At 43.9% G+C, this 16,612-nt stretch overlaps 2 long non-coding RNA genes across 2 annotated transcripts in view; one reads left to right on the top strand and one right to left on the bottom strand.

Annotated features, from left to right (window-relative positions):
* Positions 1–16,612, top strand: part of LOC135365435 (uncharacterized) — a 64,338-nt gene that overhangs the window by 36,087 nt on the left and 11,639 nt on the right. Inside the window, exon 3 of the long non-coding RNA XR_010413293.1 lies at positions 15,431–15,573. This is a non-coding gene — a long non-coding RNA (uncharacterized LOC135365435). The remainder of the gene's footprint in view (positions 1–15,430; positions 15,574–16,612) is intronic.
* Positions 3,259–15,513, bottom strand: LOC123853273 (uncharacterized). The gene is made up of 3 exons (XR_006793073.1): positions 15,338–15,513; positions 3,942–4,063; positions 3,259–3,439 (listed from the first exon to the last, which is right to left on the bottom strand). It is a non-coding gene; the product is annotated as an uncharacterized LOC123853273 (long non-coding RNA).

The following is a 16,612-nucleotide window of genomic DNA, read 5'->3' as shown; positions in this document are numbered from 1 at the left end:
GCATGCGTGTGTATGTAGCATGTTATGTCAGGGAGAGGCCAACTGACCTCACAAGTGGAAACTTCGATCGAGAAATGCTAATCAAGTATTTTCCCTGCAGAATCCACTGGTCAAGGAGTAACCTCCAGCATGGACTTGACATGAACTCATCTCCCAGAGGTCAAGGCCCTCTCTCTGAGATCGTTTTATGATCTTTAGGTTACCAGGTAGTCGGATATTGGAAGGGAGATAATTCTGGATTACCAGAATTGCTTGATTTGCACCAACTGACCCAGATGAACTTTCAAGAAATAGAAGAATGACCTAAGCCAGGGGCTCTTAATCTGGGATTTCAGATACCCAAGTTTCCTTGAAAGTGGCAATGGAGCCTGAGAAGTTTCTTTAAGATTGTGTTTCAATGTCAACTATACTTCAGTAAAAAATATATATACATATATATTTCAATAAAAATATATATGTATTTTATTGAATATATATATTTATATATATAAATATATAAATTTAGAATATAATGTAGGCTAAAGTGATTATGTTGAATTTTACTATGCTTAAACAAACATGCCATTTCTTGGTATTCCAATGACATCCATTTGAATTTTTTAGTCCATGCTGTGGTACAAGTGTCCCATATGTTCAAGTTAATTGTATTTTTGCAAGGAAAAATATGCCAAATGTATTTATATGTGTAATTGAAAATATAAATTAGTCATGGGGACACTAAAAAAATTGTATCCCAAAAAAAACCCAAAAAACTCATATTCATTTGCCTACCCTAATGGGACAAATATTTACTAGACTCCCAAGGTTTTTTGTTTGGTGGGGTTTTTTGGTTTTCTCATTTTGTTTTGTTTTGCTTTAGCTAAAATTATGTCAATTCATTTTAGTAATACAGATAATTTGTGATTCAGCAGAAAATCTAATACGTGAAAAAGCCAAACATAAATCAGACTGGGTCCTTACATGATAGAAGTATTTTTTACTTCACTAAAATATTCAGTGTTTAAATATTAGTGTTTTCTTATACATTCATCTTAACTTTTTAATACATACAGAGTCACAGCAAGTTTATAGATATAGTTCTGCCAAGTCCCTCGGGAATGTGTTTTCAGTTAAGTTCTGACACAAATATTTTACCAGACAGCTGGACCAAAGACTGGCTAGCACCCTTTTCAAATGTTGAAAATTTTAATGAGAATAAAATCTAAATCTAATGCTATTCCATCTTCTCATGAGTAAATAAACACCTTCCTCCTCCATTTTTATAGTGATTTTATTTTCAAAAAATTTACATACAAAAAGCTGTACATACATAACTTGATGAGTTTAAGATTTTTATTTATTTATTTATTTATTTATTTATTTATTTATTTATTTATTTGAGACAGAGAGAATTAGAGAGAGAGCACATGAGAGGGGGGAGGGTCAGAGGCAGAAGCAGGCTCCCTGCCGAGCAGGGAGCCCGATGCGGGACTCGATCCAGGGACTCCAGGATCATGACCTGAGCCAAAGGCAGTCGCTTAACCAACTGAGCCACACAGGCGCCCATAACTTGATGAGTTTAGAGTTAAGTATAGTCGTTTTTTTTTTTTAAGATTTTATTTATTTATTTATTTATTTTTAAGATTTTATTTATTTATTTGACAGAGAAAGACACAGAGAGAGGGAACACAAACGGGGAGTGGGAGAGGGAGAAGCAGGCTTCCCACAGAGCAGGGAGCCCGATGCGGGACTCGATCCAGGGACTCCAGGATCATGACCTGAGCCGAAGGCAGTTGCTTAACCAACTGAGCCACCCAGGCGCCCAAGATTTTATTTATTTATTCATGAGAGACAGGGAGAGAGAGAGAGAGAGAGGCAGAGGCAGAGAGAAGGAGGCTCCCCGCTGAGCAGGGAGCCCGATGAGGGACTTGACCCCAGGGCCCCAGGATCATGACCTGAGGCGAAGACAGTCGCTTAACCAACTGAGCCACCCAGGCGCCCAAGATTTTATTTATTTATTTGACAGAGAGAGACACAGCGAGAGAGGGAACACAAGCAGGGGGAGTGGGGGAGGGAGAAGCAGGCTCCCGGTGGAGCAGGGAGCCCGATGCGGGGCTCGATCCCAGGACCCTGGGACCATGACCTGAGCCAAAGGCAGACGCTCAACGGCTGAGCCACCCAGGCGCCCCAAATATAGTCATTTTAAACAGTGATATGATTTGCTCAGAACTTTTTCATTTAGATTTCTGTTACATAAAGTAAGGCATACACATAACTTGTAAAAATGTGTACAGAAAGGACAAAGGACATTGATGGAGCAGATGCCTTGCCTCTCGTGCTCCCATAAACCCAGGGTAATTTAGATTTGACTTGAGACCACATCCCCAGCAATGGGATTCTACAAAAAGTGCTGGGGGTTGGCCCAGGGCCAACTCACAGGACTTCAGACTGCTTTTTGTACTTTATTAGGACTGACCCATCACGAAGTGGGAAATTGTCCTGAACAGTAGCTTTCGTGTGTTCCACATCTCAGCCAATGATGGTGCAGTCAGTGTAAGCCCCTCCTGCTTAAATGGAGACATCCCATTCATTACTGGCCTTGACCTGCCGAAGGAGTTAGAAACCTTGACTTCCCAGGAGAGAAGATGCCACAGATGGTGGATCTTAACTACTCCCTTTTTTCTGGAGGAGAAACTATTGTGATAGTTTGAAATATATAGCTTAGAAAACTATCAGGGAGAGTGCCTGGGTGGCTCAGTTGGTTAAGCGACTGCCTTCGGCTCAGGTCATGATCCTGGAGTCCCGGGATCGAGTCCCATATCGGGCTCCTTGCTCAGCAGGGAGTCTGCTTCTCCCTCTGACCTTCCCCCCTCTCATGTGCTCTCTCTCTCTCATTCTCTCTCTCAAATAAATAAATAAAATCTTTAAAAAAAAAAAAAAGAAAGAAAACTATCAGGGAAGCAGTGGTTTCTATTAGCATATATCAATGTAGCTTGTTTTAATGTGTTTAGTAAAGGAAATAAGGAAATGATGTTTCTTTAACCCAAAAAGCACAGTAAGACAGGGTGTGTGTGTATATATGTATATGTATATGTATATGTGTATATATGTGTATATATATCAATCATGCTGCATGTACTTCATAGGATAGCAAAGAATCCTGGGTCTTTTCTGGGACTCCACAGTTTAATTCAACAAGATGATTGCTACATAATTCTAAAACAATGCTGATTTATTTAGTATTCCCTTGAAATCAGACCCAGAGTGAAGCACTTGGTACAGGAGTTTATTGGAGAGGTTATCGCAGGAAACAGGAGTAAGCAGGCTTGGGGAGATAGGAAAGGTGGAGGAGTTCACATAAAGGTGTGTTATTGAGGTCCCTGCCATAGACCATTGACGCTCAGTTCTGCTGGGACATCTGAGTAGCGTAGTGGGCAGAATTTTCCCTTCAGTGGTTCTCCTGAAAGATAGAGGGTGGAATAAATACTATGATAGGATTCCCCAAGGGTTGTCCCAGGCCTTTAACTCTTTAGCACTTCTGAGCTGCACTCAGCAGGAGTCAGACAAGCTCTGGGGCATAGGAGAAAGCCCGGGTAGAATATGGAAAGACATAAGGCCAGAGCCAAAAATGAGTCATACCTGCCCATCACAGCTGCCCCTGAAATCAGAGGTGTGCTGAGAGGATATGATGGTGACCCAGAGGCTTTACCACAGAGTGAAACACTTATATACCTGCCATTTGAATGTGTAAGCTCAACAGATTCACAAGTTCTCTTTAGAACAATAGAGAATCTCCTCTTTTGGCCAAAATATAATTTTGTTTGTGTTGATCATAAGGGTTCTCAACAACTGCTCTTAATTCCTTTAAAAAAAATAAAATATTTTCCCAATTTTAAACATAATGCTTGCTATACTAGATGCTCATTATAGATAAGTTTAACTCTTGACAAACTGGAACCAACCTAATTATCAGACAACAAAAAATGGTGTCTGTGGTTGGCAGCCTCTAAGATGGCCCCCAATGATCTCCACCTCCTGGTGGTCACAGCTCTGTGTAGCCTCTTCACATTGCCCCAGGGTGGGTCTATGTGAACCAACAGAATAAAGCAAATGTGATGATATTTCATGTCCAGATTAAGTTATAAAAAAAATTGCAACTTTCTTCTCTCCCTCCCCATAGCCCCTCCCCCTCCTCCCCCCACACACCCCTACATCCACCCCACCACCACCAGCACTGCCCCACCATCTTTTAGTCTTCTTTCATGGATCTCTCACTTGGGGGAAGCCATGTTATCATCAGCCCTGTGGAGAGGTCCACTTGATGAGGAAACAAAGTTCCTAGCCAACAGCCATGGGAGTGAGCTTGGAAGAGGATCTTCCAGCCCCAGTCAAGTTTTCAAAGACTAGCTCTAGTGGACAGCTAGAATGCAACCTCATGACAGACCCTGGACCAGAACTACCTAATTGAGCCACTCTGAGAATACTGACCTTCAGAAACTGTGAGAAAATATATATATATATTGTTTTGTTTTGTTTTAAGCTGCTAAATTTTGAGGTAATTTGTAACACGGCAATAGATAACTAATACAGTGTCCATATAAAGTAGAACATTATGTGGCAATAAAATAACAGATTTTCAAAGAATACTTGATGACATGAAATGTGATGAGTATACTATATTAAGTGAAAATAGTGGGAAGCAGATCCATCTGTGCAGTGTGTGTTGCATATCTATGGGTTTCCTCTGATCAGCAAATGTCCTTCCCCTCCTTCTGCTAATAGAACTTCCCCTTCTCATAGAGAAACAATTGCACGTGCTGTTGTTGTTGTTGTTGTTGTTGGGGGTTTTTTGAAGATTTTATTTATTTATTTGACACAGAGAGAGAGATAGTGAGAGCAGGAACACAAGCAGGGGGAGTGGGAGAGGGAGAAGCAGACCCCCCACTGAACAGGGAGCCCCGTTCAGGACTCGATCCCAGGACCCTGGGATCCTGACCTGAGCAGAAGGCAGACGCTTAACGACTGAGCCACCCAGGCGCCCAACAATTGCACGTGTTTTAAGTCGTGCTGACTTCAACCTGTGCAGGTCAAAGAAGTGAATCTGATCAAATCTAAGTACCTGAATCCCTTGGCACAACATGAAAGGCAGGCCAATGAGGACAATTCCTGGAACTTTTCTTCCAGGAGTTGTTAAAGTAGAGAAGGAGGCATCAGACACCCTGGCTTGAGTATTCTTGACGTCAGTCAGCCTTGGACTTCTCAGTTATGAGTTACTAAACTCTTTTTGCTCAAGGTAATTAGGGTTTGGGTTCTGTCATGAATGATACATAATATTATCCCAAATTTTTATAAAAATAAATAAATAAAATTATCTGCAAACAGGTAACATAGTGGACTCTGCCAAATGTTAACAGTGGTTCTATCTAGATTTGTGGTTTCAGATTTTTTTAAAGATTTCATTTATTTATTTGCAAGAGAGAGACTGAGAGAGAGAGAGAGCCAAGGACAAGCAGGAGGAGGGGCAGAAGGAGAGAGAGAAGCAGACTCCCAACTGAGCAGGGAGCCTGGTGTGGGGCTTGATCCCAGGACCCCAGGATCATGACCCGAGTCGAAGGCAGACACTTAACCAACTGAGCCAGCCAGGTGTCCCATGATTTCAAATTAGTGAACTTGCTACATCAGAAATTTTTAAAACACAGTCTTGGAGCGCTTGAGTGGCTCAGTCAGTTAAGCGTCTGCCTTTGGCTCGGGTCAGATCCTGAGGTCCTGGGACGGAGCCCCATGTCCAGCTCCCTGCTCAGCAGGGAGCCTGCTTCTCCCTCTCCCTTTTCCCCTCTCCCCCACTTGTGCTCTCTCTCTCTCTCTCTCTCAAATCAATAAAAATCTTTAAAAAAGAAAAATTGAAACATATTCTCAGGCCTTACACTTGGAAACTTTGACTCAGCAGTTCTGGATTAGAGACCAGAAATATGTATTCTTAACAATCTCTCCATATAATGACAAACAATCACACTGGAAACCACTGAGCCTAACTGAGATCATAAGTGAATATTTCTATTCCTCTAAGCATAATTTCTAATTTTATAATGAATGGGTAGTATTTGGATAATGAGTACATTTCTTAAAAGTACAATCGTTAGGGGTGCCTGGGTGGCTCAGTCGTTGAGCGTCTGCCTTCGGCTCGGGTCATGATCCCGGGGTCCTGGGATTGAGCCCCGCATCAGGCTCCCTGCTCAGCGAGAAGCCTGCTTCTCCCTGTCCCACTTGCCCTGCTTGTGTTCCCTTTCTCGCTGTGTCTCTCTCTGTCAAATAAATAAAATCTTAAAAAAAAAAAAAAGTACAATCGTTAGTAATTTAGAACACTAATTATCATATTGATTCTCAAGGAAGATACTACCCAAGTTTCAACCAGGGTTTCAGGGTTACATTTCTTCCTGAAATAGACCATTAACCTTTAACACAACACCTCTATTGCCACTGCCAAGCTCAGTCAGTGTCCACACCAGGAAGGGACAGATGGAAGGGTCAATGGAATGGAAAAGACATAGGCTGGCAGAAGGAGAAGTGGATTCCTGACAGGCTAGAGCAACTCTTCAGGGTGAAGTGGATGCTGAGTGCCTAGGGGTTGGGAGTCCAGATCCAATCCAAGAGATGCAATGTCCAGGAGGCATCAAGACACTTACTGGGGACACAAGCCTGAAGCATGGCTGTGTCCTAAAGGCCCGAGGATGAGAAGAGGATTGGGAAGAGGCCTCCGCAGAGGACCTGGGAGGAGAATCGGGACTCTCAGCACCAGGGAACGGAGCCCGGACTCTGCATGCCGGTTCAAGGGCAAGAGAGTAACTGTAAAGTGGGAGCCTAGGTTTCAGAGCAAGTAGAGTCCTAAGTAGATTATAAATGTAGTCATTCAGGCAAAGAGGCTGGGTTGGGCAAGATGCTGAGCTGGTATGAAATAGGGGCTTCGATTCAGGAACAAACAGAAGGCTGGTAAGAGGAACAGGACACAATGTCTGAGCAGGACCCGCTGCCAGGTCAAAATGGTGCTCAGCCACTATGCGGTGGCCCAGGGATCCTAAACTTCCCTAGGATATTTTGGAGGGCCTCAGGCAAGCACGCATGCGCAGTGGGAGCCCAGTGAGTTTAAGTCCGCACGGACGGAAGGATTTGGGGGGCGGGCGTTGGATAGATGGAATCAATACAACTTTAGTGAAGGGGGGTGCAGCTGGGGCTCGAGTGGATAAGAAATTAGCAGCTCCTGGTGACTCAAATGGGAAATGTGGAGGATTGGGCTCAGAGACATAACCAGAGGGGGGAGGCCTCTCCCCAAACACCATGAGGACTTTGATGGTTTCAGTTTCCATTGGAAGCAGCAATAGGTGTTTCTGAATTGAGGCAAGGCCTCTTCCACCGTAAAGGCCATTAACTCCTAAGGCCATGTTAAGGACTGCATTATACAGAAAACCCTCTGCATGTTTTTAATTGAGTTTAGGCATGCAGCTGACCGACAGCTTACACAGCCCCTTTGCAATGTGCATGTGTCCCCTTTTAGGCTCCAGCTCTGAAGGAGGAACAGAAATCTTGCAATCTGCCTCCCCTAGATCTAGAGTGGACGTTTAAGGCCGTACTAACTGCACAAATCAAAAGGAGCAAATTCCCTCAGGGAATTCCAGGTCCCTACATCTGGCCCAGGCTAGATCCCAGCTCCCAAAGCTTGCTTTGGGACATCTCTTTGAAATGTAAACATGAGCCACAGTCTCTGGGGAAGGAAGAGCCCAACTTTGGTGGTGCCTTGCATTAAATTGTAAAACTCCTGTCAGGAAGACAGGAGAAGCTTGTTTCTACTTTTGTTTTCATTTTTTGTTTGTTTGTTTGTTTGTTTGTTAAGATTTTATTTATTTATTTGACAGAGAGAGAGCAAGAGAGCACAAGCAGGGGAGGGGCAGAGGCAGAGAGAGAAGCAGACTTCCCACTGAGCAGGGAGCCTGATGCGGGGCTCGATCCCAGGACCCTGGGATCATGACCTGAGCCAAAGGCAGATGCTTAGTGACTGAGCCACCCAGGCACCTCCTTTGGATAAAGCCCATGAGCTAACACAGATGGTTATCCTGATTACCAGATGAATTTAGGATGGACTGTGTGTGACAGATGGGGCTAACTCTTCTTACTTGAGGACTAGTTATTATCCAGACAACATGTATGTAACGGGCTCTATCGGCTTGACTAAATAAAAGGACAGATTTCCTTCTGTCTTTGCAATCCCTCGGATTGCTAGTGTTGCTCACTGAATTCTGGTTTAATGCTTATTCAATAATAAAATTGTTTTTCTTTCTCTCCTATTTTTGTGGAGAGGTTTTCTAGCATCAGGGAGCAAGAATTCCTGTCCGCTCAAAGGTCCTTCCAGCCCAACTAAGAATCAAATAGACATGAGGCAGATCAACAGGAGATCAAATTCAACAGCGTACATAGGGGGAATCCACATAGACATGGAGATTCCAAAGACGGTCAGGAAAATGAGGTATAAATGTCATCCTGAACCAAAGAGAGCGGTAAGGGCCTGGAACCTCAGAGGACAGGAATGCACTTCACGGGGCAATAAGAAGAGATGTTTGGTAATTAGTTGTTTGCCCTGCCGTACAGATGAGTCAGTCAGATAAAATTTATCTCTGCTAATAACCCTTATTCTGGGCAAGACCCTCAATTTAGATTCTTCTGTGTAGCCTAAGGGAGGGGAGAAGTTTCTCTTGAGCCAGCAAGGACTTGATTACCTTTGGGTCAAAATGATCCACCTGCCCAGTGGCACATGGGAGGTAGGGGTGCTGTCCCAAACCCCTTGGCTAGCTTGGGAGATTTGGTTTTTAATCATATTTCCTCAACAGCAATTATGCCTGCACACGTGAGCAGTAATTACCACACCTACCTCAGGGAGAATCACGTACCCCAAGACACCCGTTGCTATGCACCACTGAAGTGGAATTTTTTTTTTTAAAGATTTTATTTATTTATTTGAGAGAGAGAATGAGAGACAGAGAGCACGAGAGGGAAGAGGGTCAGAGGGAGAAGCAGACCCCCCGCTGAGCAGGGAGCCCGATGCGGGACTCGATCCCGGGACTCCAGGATCATGACCTGAGCCGAAGGCAGTCGCCCAACCAACTGAGCCACCCAGGCGCCCCATGAAGTGGAATTTGATCTGCAGAGAATACAGTGTCTCATAGACACACACACACACACACACACACACACCGTAAACATTATCAGGGAGCCATCAGGCTGCACAACTGTGTTACCCTCTACCAAGTTTCCATGAAACTTGAGGATAGTGGCAGGAGATTAAAATGTTAGAGTAGGTATGCTGCGGACAGCAGAGCTTTTCTAACGTACAAATTCTGGGTTGTCTGGAGGGATAAATTAAATTAGAAAATAATATGTTTTATGGTTTCACTTATTTGTGGAACATAAGGAATAGCATGGAGGACATTAGGAGAAGGAAGGGAAAAATGAAGGGGGGAATTGGAGGGAGAGATGAACCATGAGAGACTATGGACTCTGAGAAACAAACAGGGTTTTAGAGGGGAGGGGGGAGGGGGGATTGGTTAGCCCGGTGATGGGTATTAAGGAGGACACGTACTGCATGGAGCACTGGATGTTATACGAAAACAATGGATCGTGGATCACTACATCAAAAACCAATGATGTATTGTATGGTGACTAACATAACATAATAAAATTTTAAAAAAAGAAAATAACTTGTTTGTTATAGAAACGTTTTGAAAATAATAGAAAGATGTCTATGACTCATGGACAGCCACTATTAACACTTAGATGCAAATCTTTCCAATCTTCTCTCATAGTTTGGGTTTTGTTTTGTTTTGTTTTGTTTTTATTTTTTATTTTTTAAAGATTTTATCTATTTATTTATGAGAGAGAGAGAGAGAAACAGCATGAGAGGGGAGAGGGTCAGAGGGAGAAGCAGGCTCCCCACTGAGCTGGGAGCCTGATGTGGGACTCGATCCCAGGGCTCTGGGATCATGACCTGAGCTGAAGGCAGTTGCTTAACCAACTGAGCCACCCAGGCGCCCTGTTTTTATTTTTTTTTAAGACTTTTTTTTAAGTAATCCCTACACCCAATGTGGGGCTCAAACTCATAACCTTGAGATCAAGAGTTGCATGCTCTCCTGATTGAGCCAGCCAGGCGCCCCTGGGCTTGTCTTTTTGTTGTTTGTTGTATAGTTGTCATCAGATTGTATACAAGTGTGTACCTAGCTTTTTTTTTTTACTAAATATTGACATGAGCCTTTTTTCATGTATCCAAAACCTCATTGTATCTGTTTGAAAATCCATTGAGTGGATGTAATTATTTAACTATTCCCCCACTAGGGAATACTTGAATTATTTCTAATTCTGGTATTTTTTAATACCAGATATTAAACTGACAAGAAAATCTGCATTGCCTAAAGCTAAATCTTGGCATATATTTACATAAGTCAGGCAATTTTCTTTCTTTTTTTTTTTTTCTAGTAAAGGGAGTACGTTTAGCATGTTTCTTGTATTCTCTCTTTATTCTTGAGAAGTGCATGGTCATTCCCTTAGACGTGTTCTCAGGGTTCACAAGCTCATTCTTCACAAATTTGACTTATGACCAAGACAACCCGGTATTGCGATTAGATTTTAAAACTCATTTTAGGGGCGCCTGGGTGGCTCAGTCGTTAAGCATCTGCCTTTGGCCCAGGTCATGATCCCAGGGTCCTGGGATCCGCATCAGGCTCCCTGGAGACCTGAATCAGGCTCCCTGCTTGGCAGAAACCCTGCCTCTCCCTCTCCCTCTCCCACTCCCCCTGCTTGTGTTCCATCTCTCACTGTGTGTCTCTCTCTGTCAAATGAATCAAATCTTTAAAAAAATAATAATAATAAATAAAACTCATTTTAGGGAACTCCAAATTTGCTATCTCCAGTAGATGTCAGCTCTAAAACAGCCCGCCCAACCAACTTTCCCCCTGCTGGTGAATCACCTGGGAATCTTGTTAAAATGTTAATTCTAACTCAGTAGGTCGGTCGTCTAATTAGCAGCCGAGGCATGCCTGTGTTGGCTCGTGAACACACTGGGAGAAGCCAGGCTCTCAAGCCGCGCTTCTTAGCCTCAGCGCCTCACGCTGCAGTTGGCTGGGGGCTTTGTGAGCACAGGATGTGATGTCTGCAGCCTGGCTGCAGGAACTTTTAAAGCTCCTCTGGATAATTCTACTGTGCAGCTAAGGTTGAGAACCCCAGCTCTATTCACACTACAGCTTCAAAATCTACTCAGCATAGAGCTAGGAACTGTTAAGGAAATGGAACTTTAGCTATTGTCTTGTCCTGCCCAAGCTGTCATTTTTTTTTTTTTAAGATTTTATTTATTTATTTGAGAGAGAGAGAATGAGAGAGAGCACATGAGAGGGGGGAGGGTCCGAGGGAGAAGCAGACTCCCTGCCGAGCAGGGAGCCCGATGTGGGACTCGATCCAGTGACTCCAGGATCAAGACCTGAGCCGAAGGCAGTCGCTTAACCAACTGAGCCACCCAGGCGCCCCAACCAAGCTGTCATTTTATAGGTGACACAACTTAGGCCCAAAGAGAACACACTCAATCAAGGTCTCACCGTGATTTTAGTTTAATACAATTTCCACAATGACACAAGATAACTGGGATAGTCTATTCTCATACAGATGCTTTAATCATACTCTCTGATGGGATTCTTATGACCTCAGATGAGGTCAGTCCACATTAACTTACTTTTCGTGTCTGATGAGGGTATGGAGGGCCTGCTTCTACAACTTCTTCAAAAACAAGGCAGAGAAGGGAAAGAGATGGAGGGAATAGCACCAGTAGGTCCTCCCTTATTATCCTCTCTTGAGAAAGAGACACATGGATGTGCACTTTGTCCTTGTACTCACCCAGCACATAGCCCCACTGTCCTGTCATAGTCCATAGACCTCAAAACCATGCATCAGCTGCTTAGACCCCAATTTCACCAATAACTGGGAGATAACACATATGGGGTTGCTGAAGGCCCCCCAGTGAGAAGTTCATTATGAGGGGCACATGGTTGGCTCAGTTTGTGGAGTATGCGACTCTTGATCTTGGTGTTATGGGTTTGAGCCCCATGTTGGGTGTAGAGATTACTTAAAAATAAAATCTTTTAGAAAAAAATTCACTCTGAAACTCCAGGACAAAAGGGAGATCTGCTAAGCCCAATATGCCCAGCAGTGTTGTTTATGCTGTCCCAGCCAAGGGCTCCATCCCTCCTGGCCAAGCAAAGTTCTCAGGCAAAAGTCTCCTCTGAGCGCCCCTGCCAGGTACAGGGGGCAAGCTCTGTCCAGCCAGTCCTGAGCTCTGAAACCAGAACCATGCTGCAATACCTCTCATCATAAGCAGACAAATATCCCTCCTTAGGCCCCTCATCCCCCTCAAACCGCTGCTTCTTTTCTCAGCTTTCCCTTACCACAACCCTTCTAAATAGTGTGCTCTCTACTTACATTTCTACCTTCTTTTCATTGTGGTTTCAACCCACATCGATTAAGTGGTCACCCCTACCATTCCCCTGAACTTGATCTTGTTCAGATACCCCCTTCTTCTTCCAACATCTCAGGGATCAGTCTTCAACCCTCTTGTCAATATACTTCCCTCCCCTTAGATGGTCTCACTCAGAACCAGGGCTTTACATACATCTAGATAATGAAGAATCTCAAACCCACATCTTTACCCCTGATCTGTCCCCTGAACTCCTGCCTCATGTCTCCAGCTACCTGTGTTTGGTGAACCCCTTACCCTGGTCAGCTCTCCCTCCAGCCTTACTCAATTCAATAAATGGCCCAAAGATTCACCCGGGTGTTCAGAATCAAAATATGAGATCTTTTTTTTCCCCCTTTTTCATGCCCCACATCTAATTCATCAGAAATTTCCATTCACTCTACCTTTAAAATTTATTTCAAATTCACCACACTTCACCACCCCCACTGCTACCATCTAGACCAAAGAAACCATCCTTGTCCACCTATGTGACAGCAACAATTTTCCACCCATACTCCCTGATTCCTTTTTCATTCCTCGGTGGTCAGATCTTCAGATAGAAAGCATAAGTTAGATCTTATCTCACCCTTGCTTCGATGGCTTCTTATAACATTTTGAATAAACCCAAACTCCTTATCACATCCATAAGGTAGAGAATATCTGGCTCTTGCTTATTTCTTCATCTTTATCTCCTTTCACTCTTTGCCTTATTCCCTTCAGTTTGGCCAAAATGACCTGCTTGCTTTTCTTAGGGTGAGCCAAGTTCACTCTTATGTTGGTTGGCCTGTTTGTCTAGAACATTCTTCTTCCTAGACACACACAGGATTCATAGTCTCCCATAGTTCCGATCTCTGCTCAAATGTCACATTCCAAGAGAGGTTTTTCCTGACTCCTCTATCTTAAATCACCACCCCTCTGTCTTCTTACTCTCCATCCTATTCACATGTTTTTATATTCCTTCTTACTTTTCCTGACACTATCTGATACATGTATTTGTTTATTGTTCTTTCTCTCCTGCTAGAAAATATGAGCTCCATGTGGGCAGGGAGATATTGAATTGTTAAATTCTACATGCCCAGCACCTAGGACTGGGCCTGGCACCTAGTATGTGCTCAATAAATACCAGGGCAAGTGACTGGAAGACTACCACCAGGTGCAGGTGAAGACTCAGAAGATAGATCCCGGAGAGAAATGAACTCCCAGGCAACAAGTCATGAACGGATCTCCCCCTCTGATTTTCAAAAATGTTGTCCTTTTACTGAAGTTTCACTTGGGAACTTCCAGTGAAATGTGCTTTAAACCAGTCTCTGAATGGTGGCCACAAGCCAAGACTTCACATATGCTTTTCAGAGAATAACAGGAAATAGGAAGAAGCAGTCAGGTGACCAGTGTCAGAACAGCTCAGTAACAAAGGGCACACAGGAACTTGGAGAGCTGTCAAATCGAAGAAAACCAGATGAGCTAAGATTCCAGGGAAAAGAGAAGTGTTCAGAGATGTGCTGACAATGTCAGCCACCCCCCCACACCCACACACACGCACAAACACCCCACAAGGGATTTATCAATCCTGAATGGAGACAACAGGCTTGACCTTGGCCCAGGCCAATTCTGCAGGAAACTAGAAGGACTAAACGGCAAATGGAAAACTTGATAAACCTCAAATAAACCTTTTGAAGGAAAATAAACCTTTTCTCCCTAGGTGACATTTGCTAAGTTCTGGGGCTATATGAGAGGCTGAGGAGCTATCCAGAAAGCTTCTAGAAGGCAGAGTGTTTTATCCCTTTCAGGAAACAAGACCCATGAGCAGGGAAGGCCAGTCTCGAGCCCATGGCCACTCTCTCCCTTCAGAGACCTGACAGGAAAGGCATAGAGTAGGAGGCTCCAGAGCTGGGATGAGAACTTCTGAAGAACACAGCAGGATCTCCTCAGTCTTTTGGGGCTGATGATAGAGATTAGCATGTCCCTCAATGAAAAGGACAGAATGACCCTCCTGTGAAAGGGCAGCAAAGACAGACTGCAACCCAGCCTCAACTTTCCTCAAACCCTGATAAGCCTTCATCCTATCTGCCCTCTCTGGTGGAAGATCACATCATACGGAGGCTTCACCTATCTTTTTTTCATGTTTTCTGGATACAATGAAATGATATGTAACAAGGCAAGTCCATAATTAAGTGGGGAAAAAAAGATAATAGAACTAAATGATCAAGATGATCAAGATATTGATGCTAACCAAAAAAGGGAAACCTGTAAAATTAATAATATCTATTAGATTAAATAAGTCTAGTTTGAATATTTTTATCCCTTATGTAATCACTAAAAGAATAGTAAAATTATGTATGACCAATAAGTCAACAGAAGAAAACAGTGGAAGTATAAAAATGTTTGGATATTCCAAACGATAAAAAAAGGAGAAATGGAACTAAATCTATGGGCCAAATAGAAAACAAATATTAGGATTGTAGATATAAACCCAATTATATCAAGTTATATCAGTTCATTACCAAGGCCTAACTATTTTATGTGTTATATACTCTGTGGCCTCTTCTCTACCCCAATACTATGGCCCAAATTCAAATCTGCAATAACCTATCACCTAGACTATTTCAATAAATCCCTAACAATTTTCCTTATTTCTGCTATGGCCTCCTTCAATCCATCCTCCTTAGAAATGTCACCATGGTTTTTTATTTGATTTTGAGCATGCCCTTCTTCTGCTTAAAATGTTTCAGTGGCTCGTATTAACTTAAGGAAGACATCGCGAAATGAGTATTTGCTGAATAGTCTGCCTTCTGGAAAAATAAGAGGGTGCAAAGGCTCCACCTGGTGGCAGCACGGAAGAGCTGTTGGACGGCCTTGAGACCAGCAGGGAAGTGGACAATGTGACTTGTTTTCACTCTTGCCTTCTTCTTCCAGGAGATCATGATTACCTGCCTTGAAAAAAGAATCTGTAGCTGGTTGGACCTGAACTTCTTACAGGCAGAGTGAGAATATTTTTGTTCCCAAGGAAGAAAAGGGAAGCCCCATATTGTGTTTTGGGAGCTGCATACATTGGGAAGGTATGAGTGGACCTAAGTGGGAAAAGGGGTAAAGTTTTAAGACACAAACTTATGCATCTTCTTAGATACCCCCAGCTACCACACTTTTCCCCTTCTTGGTTGCCATGCCACTTTGGGTCTTGGGTGAAACACTGGCCCACCAACTATGGTCTCTAACATCCTGAAAAGCCTGGTAGCCAGGATGAAGCAACCCAAAATGTAAGAGTCAGCTCCCCTAAAGGTAAAATGGGACCAATGAAAAATGGACGCTTCAGGGAGCCAGGCAAATAAGCTACTTCTTCTTTCTTTCTTCAGCAAACTATCCAAGGCATGGTTTCTCCTTGCAAGTCCTGAGCCAAGTCGCCACCCTTCCCGGGTCCCAGTGAAGGCACAGGCGACACAATTATGTCCCACTGCCTTGCTTAAAGTCTTAAAGTCTCCTCCTTTCCTCACTTTCTTTCTTCCCTGGCAATCACCAGGGCTGGCATAACCCAAATGAACTGTTGGCACCTGGACTGGAGAGCTGTGGCCAGGAGCACTCCCTCGCCAGCCGCACTCCTTGTAGTGGGAGCCTCAGGGAAGGTCCTGTGGGGAAGAGAGCAGGCATGTCCCCACAGGCACTGGCCTCGGCCTCCTGGGAGCTTCCCAAGGCATCAGTCGCTCATACCCTCTGTGGTGTCAAGCCTCTCCCCCACGGCCTTTGGATCCGTGGGCTGAAGGCTGTAGGCTGGTGCTCGAGACACTCTGGGCAGCGTTCACAGTTTTCCATGAACAAACATCCACATCCTGAGCTGTTCCAGCATGACAGGCCACAGAAATTGTCCAACCGAGTCCAAGGACAATTCAGGGCTGTGATGAAAGGGGTCACCCAGCTTGGGCTGGTAAGGCAGCAACCATGGCCCCAAATGTTCCTGGAAGCAGGCTAATAACACTTGAGGCGCTATCTCCAGCCCCTGCAGAATTCCAAGTCTGTTTTCTACAGGAAACACGTGGGTGTGCCTCAGTCTCCAGGCCTAAAGAAGCAGTGTGTCTGGGCTAAGAGATAAGGTGAAGTTTGCTC

Source organism: Mirounga angustirostris, unplaced genomic scaffold, assembly GCF_029215605.1.
Source record: "Mirounga angustirostris isolate CCGP_5_RB_7025 unplaced genomic scaffold, mMirAng1.0.hap1 SCAF_7, whole genome shotgun sequence".
Lineage (NCBI taxonomy): Eukaryota > Metazoa > Chordata > Mammalia > Carnivora > Phocidae > Mirounga > Mirounga angustirostris.
Note: the sequence above shows the minus strand (reverse complement) of the source record. Positions and strands in the feature narration are given on the sequence as shown.